The sequence below is a fragment of the Lepidochelys olivacea genome (assembly GCF_965140295.1).
Source record: "Lepidochelys olivacea isolate rLepOli2 genome assembly, chromosome: 2".
Classification (NCBI taxonomy): domain Eukaryota; kingdom Metazoa; phylum Chordata; order Testudines; family Cheloniidae; genus Lepidochelys; species Lepidochelys olivacea.
This window is the reverse complement of record NC_140412.1, coordinates 184,886,340-184,899,661: the sequence shown is the minus strand read 5'-3', so window position 1 is coordinate 184,899,661 and position 13,322 is coordinate 184,886,340. Positions and strand designations below refer to the sequence as shown.

The 13,322-nt window shown below is 43.8% G+C and overlaps 1 protein-coding gene across 7 annotated transcripts in view; it reads right to left on the bottom strand.

Annotated features, from left to right (window-relative positions):
• Positions 1-13,322, bottom strand: part of TRANK1 (tetratricopeptide repeat and ankyrin repeat containing 1) — a 93,404-nt gene that overhangs the window by 70,153 nt on the left and 9,929 nt on the right. For 3 of the 7 annotated variants that reach the window (XM_084620159.1, XM_084620161.1, XM_084620163.1), the window contains exon 2: positions 2,411-2,531. The gene's annotated coding sequence lies outside the window, so the exon portion shown is untranslated. The other 4 variants (XM_084620160.1, XM_084620158.1, XM_084620162.1 and 1 more) reach the window with 4 other exon arrangements.

Genomic DNA, 13,322 nt, shown 5'->3' with positions numbered 1-13,322 from the left:
TATTTCATGTTATAGCAGTCTCGGGTGATCAACCAGCACATTGTTCATTTTAAGAACACTTTCAGAGCAGATTTGACAAAATGCAAAGGTACCAATGTGAGATATCCAAAAATAGCTACAGCACTCAACCCAGGCTTTAAGTATCTGAAGTGTCTTCCAAAATCTGAGAGGGACGATGCGGAGCATGCTTTCAGAAGTCTTAAAAGAGCAACACTACAATGCAGAAACTACAGAACCCGAACCACCAAAAAAGAAAATCAACCTTCGGTTGGTGGCATCTGACTCAGATGATGAAAAGGAACATCGTCGGTCTGCTCTGCTTTGGATCGTTATTGAGCAGAACTTATCATCAATATGGACGCATGTCCTCTGGAACGGTGGTTTACAGTGCAATTAATCGCACGATTAATTTTTTTTAATCGCTAGACAGCCCTACTAAAAATCCTTTCCCCGCTCAACTATTCAGCATTTAGACTCCTGCAATATCATTTTACTAGTTCTCCAGTCACCATAGATTCTTCCAAGTCAGACAAAACTTGAATTCCTAATGTAAAAAATAAAATAAAAAAAAAAAATCAGAAATTGTTTAAAAAGCACAAAAAAGCAAGCCTTCTTTCTACAACATAGAACAAGAAAAATAGCAGCATAACTATAGGTGCTGGAACTAGGGGTGCTACCGCACCCCCTGGCTTGAAGTGGATTCTAGCATATACAGGGTTTACAGTTTGGTTCAATGGCTCTCAGCACCCCCACTATACAAATGGTTCCAGTACCCTGAGCATAATCCTACTTTTTGCCCCGCCCATTTTCTTTCCAGATCAATCTTTGTTTAAAGCTGAACTGCAAAGAGATATATCATTTGGACATTTCTCATACCACAATACAACCTATTAGCTGTCCTTACTTAATGACTCTGAACTTGCAATAAGCTCTGCATGCAGAGACCTTGGTACCCACATGGAGTCCATTGCAGGATCACTCTCTTTAAAGGTATGAGTACACTGCAGCGGGGAGCATGACTCCCAGATGAGGTAGACAGACTCAAGCTAGCATGCTAAGAATAGCAATGTGGACATTGCAGTATGGACGGCAGCTCAGGCTAGCCACCTAAGAGCAGACCCAAGGGGTCAGGCATGCTTGAACTCTCCCAGCTGCAGTGTAGACATACACTAAGTATTCATAGCAGCATCTGGGCCTAAGATACTTTAAGTGTCCTCATATAGGCTAGGTTCTTTTGCTCATGTTCTGAAATGCACACAAGGTTATACCCCAACTAAGGTTGCCAATTTTGGTTGGGTGCATTCCTGGAGGTTTCCTCACGACAATCCTAAAGGGTTGGCAACCTTAACTCCAACCCATGATAACTTTTTGTTTTGGGATATGGTTATCAGCAATTTTAAATAACCCTCACAATTATCACCCATTGGCATTTGCAAATATGTGAAAGGATTAAAAAAAAAGTTGCAAGGTTTAATACATTAAGATACATGATAAATGACATTTTAGAGATTGTCTCTTCAGGGCTTGAAGAGAGAGAGCAAAGTATGAGGAGGAAGTACAATTGCCTTACATGCACAGCTCCTAAAGGTGGGGCTGGGAAAGGAAGGAGAAAGGAGATTTCTGATACCACCAGCCGTTGATGTTGGAAAATTTTTGCCACTCTCTGGTACAGATAGTAATCCTTGGTCAGTGGTGGGCAACCTGTGGCCCATCAGGGTATCATAGAATCATAGAATATCAGGGTTGGAAAGGACCTCAGGAGGTCATCTAGTCCAACCCCCTGCTCACAAGCAGGACCCATCCCCAATTAAATCATCCCAGCCAGGGCTTTGTCAAGCCTGACCTTAAAAACTTCTAAGGAAGGAGATTCCACCACCTCCCTAGGCAACGCCTAGGGTAATGTGATTGCAGGCCATGAGACATTTTGCTGACATTGACCGTCGGCACGGCCCCCCGCAGCTCCCAGTGGCTGCGGTTCACTGTTCCCGGGCAACGGGGTGGCCCACCACTTCCTGCAGCTCCCATTGGCCGGGAACAGTGAACCACGGCCACAGCGGGGGGCTGTGCCTGTGGACCGTCAACGTCAGCAAAATGTCTCCCGGCCCACAATCAGATTATCCTAATGGGCCGCATGTGGCCTGCAGGCCTCAGGTTGCCCACCACTGTCCTAGGAGATATCTGGAAAATTAACAATGGGAGGGATAGTTGGGTCACAGAAATCAGAGTGATGGGGGCATAAGGGATTTTGAGATGAAAAACGGCCTGGAGGTTAAGGCACTGGACTGGGACTCAAGAACATCTGGGCTCAATGTCCAGCTTTGACACAGCCATCATGTGTGACTCTGGGCAAATCACCTAGTCTCTCTTTTCCATTTTTACAACTGGGATAATAATTCTTCCTGTCTCCCACCTTTTATCTGTTGTGTCTGTTTAGATTGCCAGCTCTTCAGTGCAGGTCACGTCTCTTACTCTGTGTATTTACAGTGCTTACTGCAACCGGGCCTCAATCTCTGGCAGGGCTCCAGGCACAACTAAAATGCAAAAAATAAATAAGATAGATATTTAGTTGATTTTCAGGCAGGGAAGCCAATGGGTGATGTGGAAGCAAAACAATAAGGAAAGATGAAAGAAAAAGTAGTTAGTGGCAGACAGATGTCCTCAGATCCCCTGTTAAAACACAAATCATCTTTGTTACTAGTTCTCAAAGGAAGGGTAGGATGGTTTAGTGATTAGGGCTATAGCATAGAATTTGGGAGACCCAGATTAAATTCCCTGCTTCGCCACTGACTTTCTGTGTGACCTTGGGCAAATCACTTACCTCTGTGTCTTAGGTCCCCATCTGTAACATAGGGATAATAGCACTTCCCAGTCTCACAGGGGTTTTGGGAATTGCGGAGAGATCTACTGATGAAAAACTAGCTTGTGATATCTCTATATATGCTAAGTAGCACCTATGACTGATTTGGAGCTGCTCTGCAGTAAATTAGGAATACTGTGTGTTGACCTGCTTATTGGGATGTTTACTGCATAAATACCGGTTTAATTCAATATGGGTGCTGTAAGGAAAACAAGCAGGAAGGACTCAAAATGGCTGAAGATAAGCCACTTCTCAGCAAACACTTAAGAGCTGTTAAAAGAAGACAATGCCCCAACTATTAATTCAATTCAACCTCCTAACTGCAGCCAATTTACAAAACCGGTTTTATTGAGTAGAGCCAAGGCCTGGAAACCTGAAGATCAAAAAGCACTATAACAGCTGAAAAATGGACTCCCTCGAGAGAGACAGCTATTCAGAGTAACCCTCAGGACCTGCTGGGGCGTCTACTGAAGTTAGGTCTGTAAGATACCATGGGGGGTGGTAAGTCTTTAGGTAAGATAAACGTTTATGTAGACTGTTTCAAAATTCTTCTCCTCTAAATGCTTTGTTCCTACTGTTAAACAACAGTTTGGTTTTCAGAGTGCTGTCTGGCGACTGTACGTACACACACACACTCCTGAAGGGAAGCACTGCAGGTGCTGGACCTGTCATACCTGCTGTGTAAGCACAGTCAATACACAGCGTACTGTAGCTCAGAGCCTGGTGCACGAATGGGAGAAATGTGGAATTCCACCCCGTGATAGAGAAGTAAAGGCTTGACACTTGCCAGGTTGCACTCAGAGAGACAGCAAAGGAACAGAGGTGCAGGTAACATTGAAACCGTGCCAGGACCTCACACCACGTAAGAACCTGTCAAAAATCACAGATTTATTTTTTAAATTCCAAGGCAGCAGCACAAGTAAAGTATCCATGTTCACAGAATACGCACAGCCACCAAGCCCCTCCTGAACGGCTAAGATTTTTCCTACAGCAGGGAAGTGGAAGCGGGTATCCGTGCACATTGATCTTATGCTGGGTACAGCTTGTAGTGCACAGCAGCGTTAGTTGGAGCAGTAGTTTGGGGCGGGGGAGAGAAGAACTGGGAGCTGGGCACAGTAACCAGTGCCGCAGCTGCCGCTTGGAACGCAAGCTACAAGCTGCATGGAGTTTGAGACCAACGAGCACAGATGCCCACTTCCAACTCCCACAATTTTGCCAACAGCACGTCTTGGGCTAAGTTCACTATTTCCACACAGTCCGTGAAACTGTGATTTTCACAGGGCTCTAACTGTGAAATCAAGGAAACTAGTCACAGAGTAAGATACTACTCAGTATGAGTGAAGGGATCACATCTGTCTCTTTGAGATCGATCACTGGATAAATGTGGCTTTAGATGTGGGAATCCCTGATCCACCACAGATCAGTTACGACTCTGTGCTCCTACCCTGTCTTTTAATTATTTAAGTTATATTCATCCCATTTAGACTGTAAACTCCACAGGGCAAGTACTTGTCTAACAACTTGTCTTGTGAAGCCCCATTAAAATTTATAGCACTTTACAACTAAAAGATAATACTAGTAAAATGCACAGTATTGCAGCTCCACCACTTAAATACAAGAATTAAATGTGAATCTGATTAATTTAATGGTGTAGTTCTTTCTCACAGAACAAGCCAAGAGCCATTGTGGGTTTATTTAAAAAGATATCTCTATGCTTGACGTTCTTCCTCCTCCCCTTCCGAGCCAAACTTACCACTAGCATATGTGGCATGGACCTCCCTGAAGTTAATAATTACTCTGTTTACACCTGTGGTGAATTTGGTCCTATTATTCAAAGTAGTGTTATCCTATCATTGTAACAGAATAGGATTTTGTGTTTTAATTTCCAAGTTATTGCCTCTTGCTCCCTGTAAGAAGGGCAATAGCATGTCTTATCTCCAGGAGGTTAGCTGTTTACATAAACCAGAGTTACACTCTCATAAGCAATTTTGTATGTATCTAGCATTTCCATTCTCCATTAGGGAAATAGAGCAAATTGTTAACTCTGGTTTACATCCAGGAGGGGAGAGGGAAGGGGGACAGCAACTTTGAGAATCCTAGTGTAGATCAGCCACCACTCCCCATCACACTTTGAGCAACACAAGATGTGATCCAGCCCAGAAAAGATCTAGTCAACAGGGTACTTGAAACTCGGGTAGCTGTTTATACAAGGTTTCCCAGTACTGCTGATGGAGATGAACCAGTATAAGCGACAGTGAGAAATCTCTGCAAGATTTCCCTGGTGTAGACAAGACCAGTGAGTCAATATCTGAGCTAGGAATACAACGCTACAAATCCTGGCTCCCTCGCCTATGCTTAGACTATATTCAGCTCTGAAGAGCCCAATAGATCTATTTTCACAGATGCATGGGAAAACCACTGGACTCCTACTAACATATTTTCCAGGAGATTTGGAATCTTTTTACCGCTAGCAATAAACCTCAATTATCTATTTTTGCAATATTTCAAAACTGCTGGTTTGTTTTGGAACAAACAGCTAAAAAAAGGATTAAAAGAAAAACAAACATTACAAGGATAAGCTATTACCAAAGTGCAGAGACCATTCACCCTGCTTTTTAACCAGAAAACTTTTTTAGTTTGCAGAGAGATCAAAAAGCAGCTTTGTGGTACAACAGTACAAGACTTAATCCCAGTGGGGAAAGGGTCCAACTCCATTAGAAAATGTGCTCATTACCATCTGCACAAAACAAGTCCCCCCACTTTGAAACACAGATCCACACATCCACTCCCTCTTTTTTAAAGTACGCTGTACCTGAGCGCACCACAAACCACACAGTCCGCCCCGCAGGTGAAAGAGCAAAGATGGCCTCATAATTCACCCACATACAGGCAAGCCTCTAAAATATTTATGTAGTCGTTATTTTGCACATGTAGAATATAACACCTCTTCCCTGAAAAGGGATATGGGCCCTCTCCTGCATTCCTTGAGCACGCCCACTAGCTTCCTGGGGGTTTTGGGTGCCCAAGGAAGTGGGATTGGGGGCCCCTAACGAAACACATCCTCCAATGCGACGCAGCCCTGCCGAATGCGGGAGCGGCTATGGGAAGGCGGTCTCTGGGCTCTCGCTCTCTACCTTTTAGTCTTCGGGAATAAGTGGGGGGCGGGAAGGCGGTGGGTTCATGCATTAGTCCTGAGTGCCCCCTGCCTAAAGCAGAGGTGCAAGCTGTTTTCCTCCATGGGAAGTTCCCCGGCTTGCTGCACTGCCTAAGGATACAATGGCGACACGCTCCCACCTACCGGAATCCTGAAGGGGCGGCAGGACGCCAGCACACAGAGACATTTGCCGCTGCGGCTGCTCTGTGCTCCTCCATCGCGCGCAGCTCTACCCAGCGGCCTGGCGCGGCTCAGCTACTGGCCCGAGACAAAACCCAGCCTCGCGGGCGCGCTCGGCTCGCTCCGCACCCCAGGCCCGGGCGGGCCACGTTCTAACCCCTCCCTCCCGTCGACGTCATTTCAGGGAAACGGGCGGCTCGCGCCGGGGATGGAACCTTGAGCCGCTGAGGCTTCGAAAACCGAAACCGGCCTGTTCTGAAAGCCGCCGCCGCCCGGAGCTGAAGGCGGGGCGGGGCGGGGGGAGAGCAGGGTCTTGTCGCCCACCCGCGCCGCTTGCACGTTGGGAGGCATCCCCTGTACCGCTCACTAGGGATTTCGCCCCCCGTGTTAACCTACCTGTAAGGTGCTTAATGATGTCTTTATTAGGTGCTAGGAAGGGCAACGTGAGGAGTGACAGCCCAAGCCTTGGGTGACCAATCTGAACTTCCCCCCTCAGTTTTGGAATCCAGATCCTAGGGGTTGTTTCTGACCATGAAGATGCTTACACGGCCGCTGCAACGTTTAAAATTGTGATTTCAAACTTCCCCAAACTTTGGGTCCTGTGTTTTAGTCCTCGCTCTGAAAACCTTTGGGTGCAAAAGGGATTTCGCTGTAGGGTTCCCTGGGACATTTACCTTTCATATCATTTTAAAGTGAAAACGAAAAACGAAACACAAAAGCTTATGCCCAAATAAATCTGTTAGTCTTTAAGGTGCCACCGGACTCCTTGTTTTTGTGGATACAGACTCACACACGGCTATCCCCGCTACTTGATTTTAAAGTGCATGATTCAAAATTATGCTTCTGAACAATACATTATTAGTAGGGCTGTTGATTAATTGCAGTTAACTCATGCGATTAACTCAAAAAAATTGATTGTGATTAATCGCACTGTAAAATAATAGAATGCCAACTGAAATTTATTGAATATTTTGTATGTTTTTCTACATTTTCAAATATATTGATTTCAATTACAACACAGAATACAAAGTGTACAGTGCTCACTTTATATTATTTTTATTACAAATATTTGCACTATAAAAATGAAAAACAAAAGAAATAGTATTTTTCAATTCACGTCATACAATCTCTTTATCGTGAAAGTTTGTAGTGGAATCTCTTTATCATGAAAGTTTAACATACAAATGTTGAATTTTTTTTTGTAAATTAACTTTGCTCTCGGAAACAAAACAATGTAAAACCTAAAAGTCCACTCAGTCCTACGTCCTGTTCAGCCAATTGCTAAGACCAACAAGTTTGTTTTATATTTAGAGGAGATACTGCTGACTGCTGCTTATTTACAATGTCACCTGAAAGTAAGAACAGGCGTTCACATGGCCCTTTTGTAACCAGCATTGCAAGGTATTTATGTGCCAGATATGCTAAATGTTCATGTGCCCCTTCATGCTTCAGCCACCATTCCAGAGGATATATTTCCATGCTGATGATTCTCGTAAAAAAATAATGCATTAATTCAATTTGTGACTGAACTTCTTTGGGAGAATTGTATGTCTCCTGTTCTGTTTTACCTGCATATATTTCATGTTATAGTAGTCTTGAATGATGACCCAGCACATGTTGTTCATTTTAAGAACACTTTCACGGCAGATCTGACAAAATGCAAAGAAGGTACCAATGTGAGATTTCTAAGGATAGATTCAGCACTCGAGCCAAGGTTTAAGAATCTGAAGTGCCTTCCAAAATCTGAGAGTGATGAGGTATGGAGAATGCTTTCAGAAGTCTTAAAAGAGCAACGCTCAGATACAGAAACTACAGATCCCAAACCACCAAAAAAGAAAATCAACCTTCTGCTGGTGGCATCTGATTCAGATGATGAAAATGAACGTGTGTTGGTTGGCTCTGTTCTGGATCCTTATCGAGTAGAACCTGTCATCAGCATGGACACGTGTTCTGGAATGGTGGTTGAAGATGAAGGGCTATATGAATCTTTACCGCATCTGGCATGTAAATATCTTGCGATGCCAGCTACAACAGTGCAATGCAAAAAACTCCTATTCTGACTTTCAGGTGACATTGTAAACAAGACGTGGCAGCACTATCTCTTGCAAATTGTAACCAAAGATTTTTGTCTGAGTGATTGGCTAAAGTAGGACTGAGTAGACTTGTAGGTTCTAAAGTCTGACATTGTTTTATTTTTGAATACAGTTATTTTTTGTACATAGTTCTACATTTGTAAGCTAAACTTTCATTATAAAGAGATTGCACTACAGTATTTGTATGAGGCGAATTGAAATATACTATTTTTTTCTCCAGTGCAAATATTTGTAATAAAAATAAATATTAAGTGAGCACTGTACACTTTGTATTCTGTGTTGTAATTGAAATCAATATATTTGAAAATGTAGAAAACACCCAAAAATATTTAAAAAAATGGTATTCTATTATTAACAGTTAAACACACGATTAATCGCAATTAATTTTTTAATCACGAGATTAATCGTGATTATTTTTTTTAATTGCTTGACAGCTCTAATTATTACTAATTATTGGGAGACAGCACGGGGTCAGTGAATAGAGAAAAAGACTGAAACAGCAGAGATTCTGTCTTAGCTTTAAGGACCAAGTTAAGGACCATTAACTTGCTGCGTGACCGGGTGTAAGTCTGTTAAGACCTAGTGTTCAGTGGTAGGTGTGAACGGTCAACGTGTATGCAAATCATGCTTTCTGTTTTCCCATCTATTACGTAGGGATGATATTATGTACCCCATCTTCAGAAAGTACTGTCGGATTCTTGGATAATGTGTTCTAGAAGTATTATTATTAGTACTTCGCAAAGTATTGCTAATTGGAGGATTTTAAAAAAAAGGTGTAATATTTTCAATGCCTCAGTGACTTACTTAACATATAAGTATGTAGAGTATTCATATATATTAAGTTTCAGTAGCATCTTTCATCACAAAACACTTTACAATAATTAATTAACGATGCCTCACAACACCTCAGTGAGGTAGGTAATTATTTCTGAACTCATTTTAGTGTGAGACAACCCTTGTGTATAAAGAAACCTCACATTTTTAAGCAATTTGAAACTTTCACATGCCACTTTCTACCTTTTTTTTAATTAAAGAAAGCAAATTGATAGCCTACAGCAAAGATGAATAACTTGCCAATGTATCTTTCAGTAACTGTTTTTGTTCTAAACAAAACTTTTAAAATGAGGCATTTCAATAGAGTGAAAGCTGCTACAATCAACTGATCTCTTAATATACACAAGGTCTTACAGGCTGACAAGTCTGTCTTCTACACAGAACATTTTCAGAATTTCTACTGCTGTCGCACCACATGTGCGGTACTAGCAACTGTGCTGTCACGAGAGATTTTTACAACCACATAATGTAACTTTGATCAGAGAAAGTCTAGACAACACATTGGCAAAAACACCTTATGCATGGTCCACACTAGTGCTCCCGCAGTTGCTAGGATCCGTGCAGCTGTATCAGTGCTAGAACAAGAGGAGAACTTTAGAAACTGTGTAATTTTATTTATATATATTAAGTGAGCTGAAGAAGACAAAGTCCCTGGGTGAGATGCAGCAGTTCTTACTCCAGCAAAACTCGCACTAACTGGACAAAACGTATATAAGCCTGTTGCCGGGGCTGAGTAATGGAAGGCTGGCTCATAGAGGTGAAGGCCGGCTCATAGAGGTGAAGGCCAGTTCACCTGAAGTTCGGTGCAAACTTGAAACTAGACATCCATTCTGGGTCATCACACTTAAATGCGGGCACACAGTTTCACTTTACCCGTCCCACATTAATTCTGATAAAACTTCTTGCAAAATTCTGCTACAGAATTCAGCAGGAACTATGACCTGAAACACTCTCACAGCAAACATGCATTATGGTATCTCCAAGAGAACAGTCATACATTTGAAATGAGTCACAATATAGCAACTGAAACTTTGTTTGTTTCTTTTTCTTCTGCACCCAGCTTTACAAATGAAACTTGGCAGTAAGCAGAACAATAGCCCATGTGAAATCTTTCCCTCCCATCGAAAGTGAAAGCAACAATGCCAAATGCTGCAGCCCTACTCCACACAAGTATGCGAGGCTTCTGGGAACTGCTAAGTTTCACCTTTAAAGTTGAGTGTGGAAGAAATAGAAACTGAATGGAGATGGACCCTTTTATGGAGCAGTACTGAGTGGCCAGAGGAACAAGCATGCTTGCTAGCAAGAATGGTGGTAGTAGTGGCAATATTTTGCCAATATAGCTTATGCCAGCTTCCCTGAGCAAAATGAACTATACCAGCAAAAGCATAATTTCGCCAATATAACTGTCTGCACTAGGGGTTTTTGCCAGTACAGCTATGTCAGTCACAGATAATACCTCATCACACCCCTAACCAACATAGTTATGTCAGCAAAAATTTTTCATGTAAACCTGGCTACAAGGCACCTAAATACCCATATAAATGCATCCACAATAGAAGTTATACCAGCATAACTATTTCAATAAAAAAAATCATAACCCCAACTGAAATAGTACAAAAACTATGTGTAAACCAGACCTACGTGCCTTTATAATTTGCACCCTTTGCTGAGGAGGGGGCTTTCACTTCTGATGGGGCTTCCCTTAGCTTCCCTAAAACCAGTCACACTTCCCTCCCCAGCAGTGCAGGCAGGTCAGTTTGGGCACCCGGAGCAGCCAGTAGAGACATAAATCACTACCGGGACAGGAGGGCTGGCAGTCATGCGTGTGAGAGAGAGACATTCAGTCCCTCTCGCTCACTATTACAGCATGCTTGGAGAGGCAGGGTTTTTGGGTGTGTCTGAGGAGGTAGGCATGGGGCAGGCTCTGTCCCCTCAGGCAGAACATAATGTAACAGCCTCCCTGCTTAGTGAATTGTTCCCATTGTTCTTAGTGAATTCCCCCAGGAGTATAAAACAGGTGTAAACATTTTAAGGCTCCCTTGAATTTCCAGAGTGGTGTAAAAGAGCCTTATTGTAAAGGACAGTGTGCTTTATAAATGCTTACCGTGCTTTAGTCATTAGAACTGGTCTAAATTTTTAGACTGAAAAACTGAACTCCTGTAAAGAGTTAATAAGTAATCTAGTTAGACATGCGTTAGATTCTGGTTTTGTTTAAACTGCTAATAAAATAAGTTGTGCGAATGGAATGTATATTCCTGTTTTTGTGTCTTTTTGTAACTTAAGGTTTAGCCTAGAGGGATTCTCTATGTTTTGAATCTGACTACCCTGTAAGGTATTTACGATCCTGATTTTACAGAGGTGATTCTTTTACTTTTTCTTTAATTAAAATTCTTCTTTTAAGAACCTGATTGCTTTTTCATTGTTCTTAAAATCCAAGGGTTTGGGTCTGTGTTCACCTACGCAAATTGATGAGGATTTTTATCAAGCCTTCCCCAGGAAAGGGGGTGTAGAGCTTGGAGGGGAAAGACGTTTCCAAGTGGGCTCTTTCCCTGTTATATTTGTTAGATGCTTGGCGGCGGCAGCATCTAGGTCCAGGGACAAAAGGTAAAATAGTTTGTACCTTGTGGAAGTTTTAACCTAAGCTGGTAAAAATAAGCTTAGGGTTTTTTTCATGCAGGTCCCCACATCTGTACCCTAGAGTTCAGAGTGGGAAAGGAACCTTGACAAGCCCTAAGGATGCATTGTGCACCAGGGCCCAGGGAACCTGACTGTAGGGGCTTCAATCAACCTGGCCAGAGCGGTGGCTCAGCAGGGAAGAGTGACTAGGGGATGAAGCAGCCCTGGGCTCCCTGGGGGTAGGGCGCAGGGGTGGGAGGTGAAGAGGGTGCTAAGCACTTGCCCCAGGGGCTGCTGTGGAGCCTGCAGGTTTGGGGCATGAATAGGCTGGAAATCGCTCTCCCCCAGTCCCCTCTCCAGAGCATAGCTGAGGGGAAGAGAGCCTTCCCCGTGCCAGTGCTGTGTGAGACTTTGGCACATGCAGGGCTCAGCTCCTCCTGGCCAGCATCCCAGGTTGGAGGGTCTTGGGCTTTCCCAGGGCACTAGCCCAGCCAGAGGCAGTGGGTGAAGGAAGGAGCCTGCCGGTCAGGCTGCTGGTGAGCTGAGCACTCTGACCAGGGCAGGGGTTCTCTGCACAGTGCTGGGAACGGGACATGCCCCACCCGTGGGAATATGGAGGAGCAGCAGGGCTAGAGGGGGAGTGAAGAGGCAAAGCAGGGAGAGGACAGCAAGATGGGGAGCACATAAAGGGCCAATGGGTGGGCAACAGAGGTGACACATAACTGGCTGCCACCTGGCACCTGCCTGCACTCACCAGCCACCGCAGTTCACAGCACACAACGAGTGCCAGCCTGAAGCAGGACAGGGTGGGGGTAGGCCGCAGTAGGGACTGTGCTAATGGACCAGCAGGGGGAGCGGCTGGCCCTGCACACTGCATCTTCATCCCACCACAAGCCTTGCACACCCACCCCCATCGTCGGCCACTGGACTCTCCCCCCCTACTCACCGCTGGTGGGACTGTCGCTAGTGAGCGAGTATCTGGCCAGTACTGATGTGAGGGAGACAGAAAATATGGGACAATATGGGACAAAGTCAGGACACCTGCAGGAGGGCTTAAATACAGGACTGTTCCTTTAAAAATGGGACAACTGGTCACCCTAATCTGAGGGCTTGTGAGCGAGGAGGTGAATTTAAAGTGCACTAGCTACTATGAACCAACTCCCCTTATGAACACTCTTACTGCACACTAATAGTGCCCTCAGGTGGTTTAGCTTAATACAGTTCCAAGGTGAGTGCACAGTAAGAGTGTCCACATGGGGAGTTTGGGCAGAGAACTAGTGCACACCAGCTACTGTAGGCTTCTTCCCCTGCAAAGACAAGCCCTGAGTTTCTATTTAGATAGAATCCTGTTCAAGATTAATGCAAGGCAGTTTTGGTGTGTGTAGAACCTTCATTTTCATGCACTGTCTGTGGAAGTGACTTGAACTGGGAAGAGTTGGTATAAACACGTGGCCTTCTATAACTGGTGTTACTATTTGTAACATTACACTCCATATGCTTATGATAAACTTTTTGCAAGATGGCTCATGTAAGATATCATTGGAAAGGTTATGATTTATTGAATGTGATTATCCAATTTGTATGCCTG